Here is a 12,687-nt window from a genome sequence, read left to right as displayed (position 1 = left end):
CCCTGTCTGTCTCCCCATAGCCCCTGTCTCCTGACTTGGCCCGACAGGTGCTGTGAAAAAGGCACTACAGGTTCTTTTCCTTCCCTAGTTGGCCGGGAGCTGCTGCTCTGTGCTATTCCCACAGCACCCTCTGGTGGGCAAAAGACAGAACTTCAGCAACTTTCTGGCAGAAGCTTTTTTCTGTGCAAAAATTTAAAAATATGTCTGGCTCATTAATTATGCATGCATGCAGTGGCACAGAATTCCCCTAGGAGTAGCCCACCCATAAAGCATAATAAGGTGCCTGAAGGTCTCTACACAATGTATCTGAGCTATTAGGTATCTTGTCTGCCTCCGCCAATCTTATGTCTCTGGCCTTCCCCAGCATTGAACAGCTTGGCCTTATATTCCCCCCAAGTTGAGGGGTTTATGAGAATAGTTTCTATGCTGGTGGGAAGCTCTTTGCAGGTACTTTCTTCTTGGGTAGGAGTGAAAGGATATCACTTTTTTAATGAGTCTTTTATGGTAATATTATAGATAATTGCAAAAGGAAAAAAGCACTCTATGCAAAAAATAATGGTTAATTTGCTTTTCAGCCACCTCAGGCAAATCTGATTGTGGATGTAATCCAGTGTAATGACTGGTTTAGGGAGAACTGTCCCATATTGAAATTCCTTTTTTTTCTGTAATGTACATCTTTGTTTTCTTCCTAGTTGCTGTCAAACAGTCAGCACAGCCAAGTGATCTTGTGTATCCATCAAATGAAAGCCTGCAGCAGTGCAGTCTCAGAGTGAAGTTTAGGTGGGGGACACAACCTGGGAGAGCTGGAGCCAAGCTGAGCTCTGAGCCAGGCCATGTTCGGTGAAAAGCAGTGTTGTCAGGGGACTGCATGTCAAGGCAGCTAGCTTCTGTTCCCAGTTCTGCCACTGAGTTGCTTTGTGATTTTGGACAAGTCATTTAAGCTCTATGTGCCCTAGTTTCAATATACATCTCTGAAGTCCTCAAATGAAAGATGTTCCACAAATGCAAGCTATTGCCTTTATTTATTTAGAATGACAACCAAAGAACTGCATTCTTCAATACTAACTGCACCGATCAGGGGGCAAGGCTACAGTATGCACAACTTTTCAATCAGCGGAGGTGACCAAAGAATCCACTGACAAGCTACAGGTGCGTACTCACTGACACTTTTATCAGGACTACAGTATACCCCACTCAGCAACTGGATGAGGTAAACCCAGAGCCGGGTTGCAGCAATATGTGGAATCTTTACCCTCAGAGAGCAGCATAACTATACGGGTATCTCCAGATCAGGTAGAGTACTGCTGCAATGCTGTTGAATGTAGGAGGCAGGCATATCATACAGACCATTGGTTTCAATGAAACATTAACAGGGACCATGATATCACAGTGAGTTTAGTGAAGGACGGGCAGACAAATAATTAAAGCCTGTACCCAGTAAGGGGTGTGTGTGTGAGGGGGGGGGGAGGGAGATCTTTTTGGACTTCTATTATAAAGGATGAAGTTATAGCTGATTCATTTAAATGACCCTTTCTGGTATCCTGGCTCTTGTGCTAACTTAAGAAATCATTCTAATTTGGACCCTCTTGTTCCTGTTTCTTTGGAAAGCAGCCTTACTCCTACATGCAAGGATTCTGAAAGGATAGATGCTTGAGTATATATACATGATCATCTGGGTAAAAAGTCTCTTCTGTAATTAGTGTCTTAGATAATTACACAATTACTTTACTGTGTAGCACCAACAATAAATATTTTTATCAAATCTTAGTTTTAAGAAAATAATTATTTGACTACAACTTTTTCACCAAATCAAGAGACCAGCCCACCCTGTAATATGGGCAGAGTGGGTGGCTGCTCAGAGGTATGGGAAGACCTTGCTATTGATGTATATATTCTCACAGTTACTCCTTGCATTCCCCCTCCCCATCCCCTGCCTGATGTGGCCCTTCTGTAAATATCACATTCCTCCAAAATCTTTCTAGAGCAGAGAAGACAGAGATGGGTACAGAGGGGAGTACTGCTACTGCAGCTGATATAAGTACAGTCTGACATCCCTACTCTTCCCTGTATCTGTCTGTCCTCTATCCTGGCTAGTGCCTATTGCTGGAGGCCGGCCTGCCTCACCATCCTTCCTACCAACTTAAGGGATGGCATCCTTGAAGACTGTCTTGCTTGAGCCTATCACACCCAACTATGTTTTGCTTTGGTAATCAGGTCAAGCAACGGAGAGAGGAGAGACAAGATTGCACAAATCTTGATGGATAGGCACCCCCAGCTAGAATCACCCAGCTACTAAAACCATCCTAGACTTCATTGGTTTCTTGTTACTGTGTCTATATACAAAATGGAGACACACTATTCCCTAGGTAATTTTACTTGATGCCAGTTCTCCATTATAAGTTTTATGGGCCAGATTTTCAGATGATATAAAATTACATCAGCAGTAGAGCTGCCCTGGATGTATGCAATAATTGTGAGGCAAGTTATGACCTATAACTTACAAATTGACATCAGGGTTGGGAAGATGTAAAATTAGTTGTGTGCGTGTAGCTTAAAGGCTTAATGGAACAAAGAAAATATAAGCACACATTTCTTTAGGAACATATTGCCTTCCTGTATTACTGATATTAAAAATGAAATTATTTTTAAAATAATTTTTTGCTTCGCAGCATTGCTGGGTTCTTCACTCTTAAAAATCTATCACAGTTTGAGGAATGAAAACAGAAGTCAGTTTGATTTTGATTTATAGTCAGTTTCACTCTCTGTTCTTTAAGCACTAATGCAATGCTGATGCCTTATGATTGGAAGGGCTACAGGGGGATGTTTAAATCCAAAGAAACAAAGGAACAACCAAATTAACTCTGTTTTTATATTTCAAAAGTATTTTGTTTTAGCTATAAAAACATTGTTAATCTTATTATATACTGTAAAATAGTTGCAATATTGCAAAAACATCACAAGATTTAAAAACTAATAAATGTGGAGTTCTATTCATTTGATTTATCGGTTTTGGACCTTGAGGGGATCACATTTGCAAGCATTTCAACTTAATATCTCTTCAATAGAAGCCCAAATTTTCACATAATGACATGACTCTGGAGGTTTGGGCTTTGAGAAAAGTGAAAACAATCACAAGACTTGCAATGAAATCACAAGTGTAGAAAATATTACATTTACAAAATGGAAGAATGGATAGTAAAAAAAAACAAACTTCTAGCTACAGCATCTGTAAACATAATATAGATTTTAAGGCTGGAGGAATGAGTTATGAGCCAGACTATTCCACATTTTCTGATGTTTAGTACTTTACTCATTGTTTCGTCGTAGGTGTGACAGAATCTGGTGCTGCACATATCACTTAAACAACTCGTATTCAACAGAAAGAAAATACAGACAAGTTGGCAGTAAGAACTAGAAACTAGCCAAACTTATTGAATTATACTCTGCTCAAGCTGGGGCATTGTGCTATTAACGTAGTTTCATTATATTTTATTGCTGATTTTTGGGACACTGATATGGAACACCATGTGTTCAGATAAAGCTCATCTAAAGTGCCAATTTGTTGAAACAGTGGAACCCTGATAGCAATGTGCAAGTTAAGATAGCTTAATGGGTTATAAAAGCACTGTCCACCCTAAGGCTATTCTTGGAATCTGATAATATTTGCCTCACTCTAGCAATCATAAAGTGATTGTGTGTTTTTTTAGAAAATGGTGATCTTCATGGACTTTTTGAGTTGTTTTAATTTTGGTTGAAAAATGTGTGCTAATTGTGATTTTGTAACCATATTATCAGAAACTATTATCTCATTAACTAACCAGGATTGAGATGAATCAATACATGGTGGGAGACTAAAATGTAAAATCTTTGGTGCTGTTGGTGTTGACTATTCAGTAGGAGGCAGTCATACTTCTTTATAGATTCCAAGACCAGGACCATTGTGATCATCTAGTCTGTATGACAGAACTTCCCCAAATTAATTAAACATCCAATCTTGTTTTTTAAATTACTAATGATGGAGAATCCACCACATCCCTTGGAAATTATTCCAATGTTTAATTACTTTCACTGTTAAAAATGTATGCCCTATTTCCAAACTGAATTTGTCTAGCTTCAACTTCCAGTCACTGGCTTGTGTTATAACTTTCTCTGCTATATTGAAGATCCCATTATTAAATATTTCTTCTGCATGTACTTGTAGAGTGTAATCAAGTCACCCCTTAACGTTCTCTTTGTTAAGCTAAATAGAGTAAGCAATTTGAGTCTATCACCAGAAGGCATGTTTTCTAATCTTTTAATCATTCTTGTGGCTCTTCTTTGAACCCTCTCCAGTTTATCAACATCCTTCTTGAATTGTGAGCACCAGAACTGGATACAGTATTCCAGCAGTGGCTGTAGCAGTGCCAAATACATAGATAAAATAACCTCTCTACTCGTACCTGAAATTCCCCTATTTATTCATCTCAGGATCATATTAGCTCTTTTGGCCACAGTGTCAAACTGGGAGCTCATGTTCAGCTGATTATCAACCACAACCCCCAAATCTTTTTTATAGTCACTGCTTCCCATTATAGAGTCCCCCATCCCTTCATTCTTTGTTCTCAGATGAATACATTTACATTTAGCTGCATTAAAATGCATGTTGTTTGCTTGTGCCCAGTTTATCAAGCGATATAAATGGTTTTGAATCAGTGATCTGTCCTCTTCATCATTTACTACTTCCCAATCTTTGTTGCATCGGCAAACTTTATCAGTGATGATTTTATGTTTTCTTTATAAGATGTTAAATAGCACAGGGCCAAGAACCGATCCCTGCGGGACCCCACTGGAAACAGACCTGCTCAATGATGATTCCTGTTTACAATTACAATAAGTTTGAGACTTATTAGTCAATATATTCTAAGTATATTATATCGCCACTATTGCCGTTATCAACCAAATTTGTAATCTCATAAAATGGTATTAAATTTACTTGACATAATCTGTCAAGGGGGATAGCTCAGTGGTTTGAGCATTGGCCTGCTAAACCTAGGGTTGTGAGCTCAATCCTTGAGGGGGGCATTTAGGGAACTGGGATAAAACTCTGGGGATTGGTCCTGCTTTGAGCAGGGGGTTGGACTAGATGACCTCCTGAGGTCCCTTCCAACCCTGATATACTATGACTCATAAATCCCTACTAATTTGCATTAATTACATTACCTTCCATTAGTTCTTTACTACTCGAGTCCCGTACCAGTCCATACAAATATATACCCCAGCTCAGTGTTGGGGATGCTATTCTGTTGGAGATGTCATCTTTCAAATAAGACATGAAACCTAGAATGTGACCATTGAAGATCCCATGACACATTTCACAAAGGTAGTAATGTCTTACTTTACAAAATGAAGAAAGCCTCTCGAAGTGATTTGATAGTATGAAGGCTGAGGTGAATATTAAAGTGAATGTGCAGAGTCTGTTTGTTTGGTTGATGTGCCTGTTTTCCAAGGCTACTCAGTCTGAAAGACAAACTGGGATTTGAAGACATTCATTAACTACAAGTTTCAGAGTAACAGCCGTGTTAGTCTGTATCCGCAAAAAGAAGAACAGGAGTACTTGTGGCACCTTAGAGACTAACAAATTTATTAGAGCATAAGCTTTCGTGGACTACAGCCCACTTCTTCGGATGCATATAGAATGGATTCTATATGCATCCGAAGAAGTGGGCTGTAGTCCACGAAAGCTTATGCTCTAATAAATTTGTTAGTCTCTAAGGTGCCACAAGTACTCCTGTTCTTCATTAACTACAGTAACTAAAGGTTTGAGCTAACAGCTTCATTTTCTTAAAACATTTATTTTTCAATCCCTTAAGAACAAACAGTAGACACATTGATGAGGATTTTGATTGTACCTACAGACTGAATGGAATTCTCCTTTTCTCTCTGGCTCTGTTCTGATGCAGCACACCACTAATTAGAAATATGTTCGTTTGGTTCACTGTACACAGATTATCTTAATTTTGGTGAAGGCATAATATTGGGTGATTGAATTAAAAATAGGTGCTGCAGATGTTTCTGCAGAGCAAAACACTTTGAAGTATTTCCTTGGGTGTATAAGGTTCTGTGCATTTGTGCTTAGCAGTGGAGCATAATTAGATTTCAAATTAATGGGTTGCATATGACTACCCTGGAACAAAGATGAGCTATGGTGACTCAGTAGCTAAGTGACTTAATTTTCTCCTTTGAGGTCCTAATTCCAGTCCTTGACTCTTTGTGAGTATGTGTGCATATGTGTTTTGTATGTACTCTGTATGTGTGCATTAACCCCTTAAACTAATCACATAATCTGCAGTCAGTTGTGCTAATGCCCTCAGCAGGAAGAAACAGTGTATGTCAGATGTCATGATGTGGTCTCCTGAAAAGTGTGGGAGCTAGAAGAAGTTGCTAAGAACCAACATTAACAAAATGGGAGTATCTGGCCAAGGTACTCATTCTGCATTGTAAAACACTATTGTTCTGGGACCCTCAATCCCAGCTTTGGAAAGAAGCTGGTGCTAACAATGAGAGGAGCTAATACCAGCCAAATACATGCAAACAATGAGAGGAGCTAATACCAGCCAAATACATAGATAAAATAACCTCTCTACTCGTACCTCCTCCAGTAGGTATTCATGAAGGGCTCTCTAGGGCAGTTCTGCAGCTTCCCACATCTTTTCAACTAGGGTGCACTGCAGTGCCTGGAGAAGAGAGGAAAGATTGGGGATAAGAGGAATGCTACTTTGAAAAAGAGGACCTCACAATCTCTCCAGGAAGAAAGATTTTTTTTTTTTTAAAGTTTTCAGGCATTACACCAGTCTCCAGAATGATTTTGTCCTTCAGGTTATATATTACTTCGACTGCCCTCAATATTTGTATTCTCCAAAGAGTCACTCGGCCCCTTTTTTTCTCCATGTGTCTGTATATTTAGCTATGAAACACAGATACAAGGAGGAAGTGGGGTGGGGAGAGGGTGTCAGAGAGAGATGGGATCTGTATCTCTGATGAAATCCTCTAGCTTTTCATAGACATGGGAACATCATGGTTCTGTAGAAATTAAACAGGGTTCTACAGAAATTATTCTAAAAACATACAAGGTCAAATCCTGGTCCTACTGAATCTAGAATTCTTTGAGAGGATCAACAAAAGAAGGGGTAAACAGTGAGGTGGCAAAGTTTGCAGATGATACAAAATTACTCAAGATAGTTAAGTCCTAAGCAGACTGCACAGAGTTACAAAGGGATCTCACAAAACTGAGTGACTGGGCAACAACATGGCAGATGAAATTCAGTGTTGATAAATGCAAAGTAATGCACATTGGAAAACATAATCCCAACTATATATGCAAAATGATAGGGTCTAAGTTAGCTATTACCACTCAAGAAAGAGATCTTGGAGTCATCATGGATAGTTCTCTGAAAACATCTGCTCAGTGTGCAGCAGCAGTCAAAAAAGCAACAGAATGTTAGGAACCATTAGGAAAAGGATAGATAAGAAGACAGTAAACATCATAATGCCACTATTTAAATCCCTGGTACACCCACACCTTGAATACTGCGTGTAGTTTTGGTCACCCCATCTCAAAAAAGATATATTAGAAATAGAAACGGTACAGAGAAGGGCAACAAAACTGATTAAGGTACAGAACAGCTTTCATATGAGGAGAGATTAAAAAGACTAGGACTATTCAGTTTGGGAAAGAGACAACTAAGGAGGGATATGATAGAGGTCTATAAAATTATGAATGGTGTGGAGAAAATGAAAAGGGAAGTGTTATTTACCCATTCACATAAAACAAGAACCAGAGGTCACCTAATGAAATTAATAGGCAGCAGGTTTAAAACAAACACAGGGAAGTACTTCTTCACACAACATACAGTCAACCTGTGGAACTGGTTGTCAGGGGATGTTGTGAAGGCCAAAACTATAGCTGGATTCAAAATAAGAATTAGATATGTTAGTGGAGGATTAGTCTATCAATGGCAATTAGCCAAGATGGTTAAGGATGCAACCCTATGCTCTAGTTGTCCCTAAGCTTCTGACTGCCAGATGCTGGGACTGCACAACAGGGGATGAATCACGTGATGATTGCCATGTTTTGTTCATTCCCTTTGAAGCATTTGGCATTGGCCACTGTCAGAAGACACGATACTTTACCACTGCCACACAGACTTTCGCTACTTGTACTAAATGAGTAACTCCTTTAGCTGTAGCAAGTGCTAAGTTGTTTTTTCTTCTGCAGAGCTCCCACTAGAGGGTGATGTGAGACACACTATTCAGGTGTGCTATGTCTGGGCAAACAGTGGGGAAATTATTCTCAACAATGTTTTCAAAATCCAACTCATCATTCCATCCAACCACATTTGTGCACTATTGTGTGTATAGCAAAAATAAGTGACCTTTTTTTTTTGTTGGGAGGGGGAGGAGTTTTTTATCTTTGCAAATCCATACACGACTGTGCGCAGTTGCATGAGAAGCACTCACTTGAGTTAATCCAGGTATGGAACAGACACCATACCAGGTGACTGTTGACCAGTCACACAGATCATGTGATGAATACTTTAAACTTAATATCATAGTTATGTGAATAGTGGTGAAAAACCCATAGGTCTGAATATGATTTGTATATTAGAAATAATGAATAAGAAGTTCATTTGGGAAACGCACCATAGGTTTGTATATAATTAGGAAGCAAAAATGGGGGCAAATTCAATTCAAACAACTCTAGTTCTGTCCCATCGTGTTTTTAGAATCTGACTCTTTTTTTATTCAATATTTGTCCTCTTCTTTAATGCCTTGGATAATTCCTCGCTGCATACATATCTGACTTAATCTTTTCTGGTATCACCTTTTTTCTTAAACGTAAATGTGACCAGTCTCATTTGTCCACTTCCCCACAATGAACCCCTTGTTTGTCTTCCAATCTGATCCATAGTTTTGGAATTTCTCCCATTTGCATTCTTCTAAGCCACCACTCACTACTTCATTTAAATCCCCCTTAAGCCTGACATCTCCCATAAAGCCTACAAGACATGAGGCAATAATATCTCTAGATAGAGATATAGGCTAGGCAATTCAAAGCAGCCTCAGGGAGTTAGCTTCTACGTCTCACTGGAATCCAATGGGAGTCGGACATCTAACCACACTACAAACTATGGTTGACTCAAGTTACATTGGTGCCAAAATTTATATATCACTTGGGCACACGCATACCTGGCTGCCTGGATCAGTGTTGCATGTCCTCACCAGAAGTATGTATTCCAGTGTGCCACGCACCGCTATCTGGCACAGTCTGTTTTTGGAAATCTTCATAATGTGTTACGGGATAGAAATTACTCTCCCAGAGCTCTCGCTGTTAGATGTGCTCGCCAAGGTGGCAATCAGGAAAAGGCAGGGGGTGGCTTTCCATCTCTGTGACCCCAGGACTCAAGAGTTTAAAATAGTGACCACAGTGGTCACTGTCATAGGGAATGGGCATTTTGAGACAGCTGCTGATGGACTCTTAGGGTTGACAGAGTTCATGGAGTGTCTACACTGGCACTGCATCAACCTCAGTAGGTTGAGCAGGGCTCCATACTGTTTGAGGAGGTGGTTTTACTGCACCGCTGGAAGGGGGCTTACATCATCAGACAAATCTGAGGATAGACATGTGCAAACATAGGTCAGTGAAAGGCACTTATGCCTACCTAACTGTAGGGTAGACCAGGCCTAACTCCCATATGCTCCTTTGAGAATCCCAGCCAAAAAAACATATTTGTATAACTAAAATATCTGCATAGCTACTGAGCAGCTACATGAACGTTTTACCACATCCATCTTCACCCCATCCCTCCCCTACAGTTTTGTTAAACCCATTTATTGCGACACATCTACAATTAGTCTGCAGTCTTTTGAGGGCAAGAATGTCATCCTTTTACTTGTGCTGTCAAGTGTCTAGCACACATTATAGCAATGATTAGTATCTTATATACTAGGAGTAGATATGCAGGAGAGCCTGAAACAAGCACATGGAGCACCAATATGGAAGGGACATTCTACAGCAGGTTCCAGTATAATGTTTTCACCCCCCAGGTAATAGAGAGCCTATTCCTTCCATCCACACCCCTATAACTTCCCATAGCCACTGTGCCTGTCTCTGACCAAGGATCAAAACACATTTAATCACATGGAAGCCATGATTTAGGTTGCCTTCCATATGCCGACAAGTCAATGGCATTATTAACATCTCTGTCTGATTAACGTGAGAAGGAGAGAATGGGCTTTTATTAGCATCCAGTTCTTCTGAAGTGAAGCAAAAATCTAAGCTTTCATTTTGTTAATGAAATCCCCTGCTGCTATAAAAATCCCTCCCCACACTAATCCTATCGAGATGTTATCTGCTTTTATCTGTGGCAACAGAACTTTAGCTCACCTTGCGACAGTGCATATTTGGCTAGAACAATTAAAACCATTTATACATAAAATAGGAATTGATTTAGAATATATGTGTAGTTTTCATTTATTTTTTTAGGCCTTGATGAAATTTGTGCATTATGCAAGAATTTTTATTTTTATTATGTAGTCTCTTAAGCAATCTTTGAGTAAAAAGACTTTCCTGGCTCTATTTAAAAAGGAGGAACCAGAATGTGGCATTATCAAAAGGTTTCCTAGCTCTGTTAAAAATTTAAAAAGGCCTTATGTAAACCTCTAGGCTCTACTCCGCATTTTCTAAGAGAATAGCAGATTGAATAATGGAAACATTTATTTGTGAACAGTTTATTCAATGACCGATGGGAAAAAATGTTAAATAAAATATTCACCTACTATTATGTGATCATCAAAAAGGTGCTCAAATAATGAAAAAAATGCATTGATGCATATTTCTTCCCCATCTACTCCTTTTATGCACATATGTAATCCCTAAAGGTTAAACACCACCAGTTCTTAGATACTACAGTTAGAAACACTAAACATAGATACAGTTGAAGGGAGTAAGAGGCATAATTATAGCAACAACAACAAAAAAGGGTGGGGGGACAAAGAATGGTTTATTTGGACATGTGCCATTTTCCTGTCTGGAAAGACTAGAACTCTACCCATTTAAATGAATATGAATCATTTTCCCTCTGCATAGATGTTGTGAATGACACTGTAAACTATAGCAAATCATACTTTTAAATATGATTTTTGACAATAAACTTCAGGCCTTCAATCAACCTTAGGTTAATTTCTGAGCTACCGTCTCTTGGCAAAATGCTTTTGTAGTTTCCAGATTTTTCAGCCTGCTGCTTTGAGTAACAGAAAAAATTCTATTAGCTCACACTTGCCTTTGTCTGAATAAAAAAGGAATCAAAACATCAAAGATTGTGGTTACCTTTTTTAAATACAACCCTGATATTTTTGCACACTTTGTTCTAACTCGTTTGATGTGCAGTCAGACCCTATTAAGATCAAACGTTCAAGATAATGGAAGACTGTGATCTTCTCCAGTATGTATTGTTAACTCATGTTTAAAACTAATCTGCAACTTTAAACAAGAGTAAAGGTTTCTTTATATCACACAAGAGAATGTGATATTGGTAAGGCATATGGCATTTTCTGGGGGCAATATGGTAGGCAGCAGCCTAATAGGAGCATGTGAAAGGAGCAATTATAATTTCTGTTGTGGACTCTCCTTAATCAGTCTCTTGATAAATGACCCATCAATTACCCTTGAGTTAAGTGACTAGAGAAACGGGAAATAGAATCAGTTCATTTCATTTCAGTGCCTCTAAACAATTGAAAAATGTCACACCTGCTTGTGAAGAGTAAACTGCATGATCAGTGTGGTATTCGGTAGGGGTCATTGGTGGTTAGAGGAGAAAACTTGGATTTAGGACCTATTAGTACTGTTCCTGAGTTTGTCACTTACTCACCAAGCAACTTTGGCAAGCCATAGTGAGTCAGTAAAAGAGTGAAGAATGGAATTCAAATGTCCTGATTCTGAATTTCTTGTTCTAACTGCTCCCACTGGAAGACAGCACCCTCACCAGTTCCAAAAACATGGCCCTTTGTGACCTATTCCACAGAACCCCCAAACCTCCCATTGCTGATTCTTGTGATACAAATCCAAAAATCAATCCAAAGGACTATAGAAAAGTACTGTGGAGGTTTGCAGGATAATTGTATAGGTCATTCTGTGGTATGAAGATCAATAATTTTGAGAACCACTGCACTAGATAAGACTATCCCAAATACAATTAATTGAATACTAGCTAGTTAAGTATTAGGGAGCTTATAACATCAGAGGATTAATTTACATTGATATTTAATAAATAAGGACATTAAACTTGAATGAATAAAAAAATAGAGAGGAAAAACATAAACAAAAACAAACCAAACCAAAAAGCCAACAACTCCCAAAAATGAGCACTATGGGGCAAAGAAAAGGACAATGGACACTGTGTTTTTTTTTAATGTTTTTCCATCTGCTCCCAATTGTCCTTAGTCAGCATACAAATTAAAACACGAGAGGATATAGAATCATAGACTTTAAGGTCAGAAGGGACCATTATGACCTCCTGCACAATGCAGACCACAGAATCTCACCCACCCACTTCTGTATCAAACCTGTGTCTGAGCCATTGAAGTCCTCAAATCATGGTTTAAAGACTTCAAGGTGCAGAAAATCTTCCAGCAAGTGACCCGGGCCCCATG

The 12,687-nt window shown here is 39.0% G+C and overlaps 1 protein-coding gene across 5 annotated transcripts in view; it reads left to right on the top strand.

Moving 5' to 3' along the window:
• Positions 1 to 12,687, top strand: part of LRRC4C (leucine rich repeat containing 4C) — a 1,133,428-nt gene that overhangs the window by 854,437 nt on the left and 266,304 nt on the right. Inside the window, exon 2 of one of the 5 annotated variants that reach the window (XM_054026880.1) lies at positions 1,031 to 1,149. The exons of the other annotated variants lie outside the window; for them this stretch is intronic. The gene's annotated coding sequence lies outside the window, so the exon portion shown is untranslated. The remainder of the gene's footprint in view (positions 1 to 1,030; positions 1,150 to 12,687) is intronic. 5 annotated transcript variants of the gene reach the window in all.

The sequence above is a fragment of the Malaclemys terrapin genome, chromosome 4, assembly GCF_027887155.1.
Source record: "Malaclemys terrapin pileata isolate rMalTer1 chromosome 4, rMalTer1.hap1, whole genome shotgun sequence".
Taxonomy (NCBI): Eukaryota; Metazoa; Chordata; order Testudines; family Emydidae; genus Malaclemys; species Malaclemys terrapin.
Note: the sequence above shows the minus strand (reverse complement) of the source record. Positions and strands in the feature narration are given on the sequence as shown.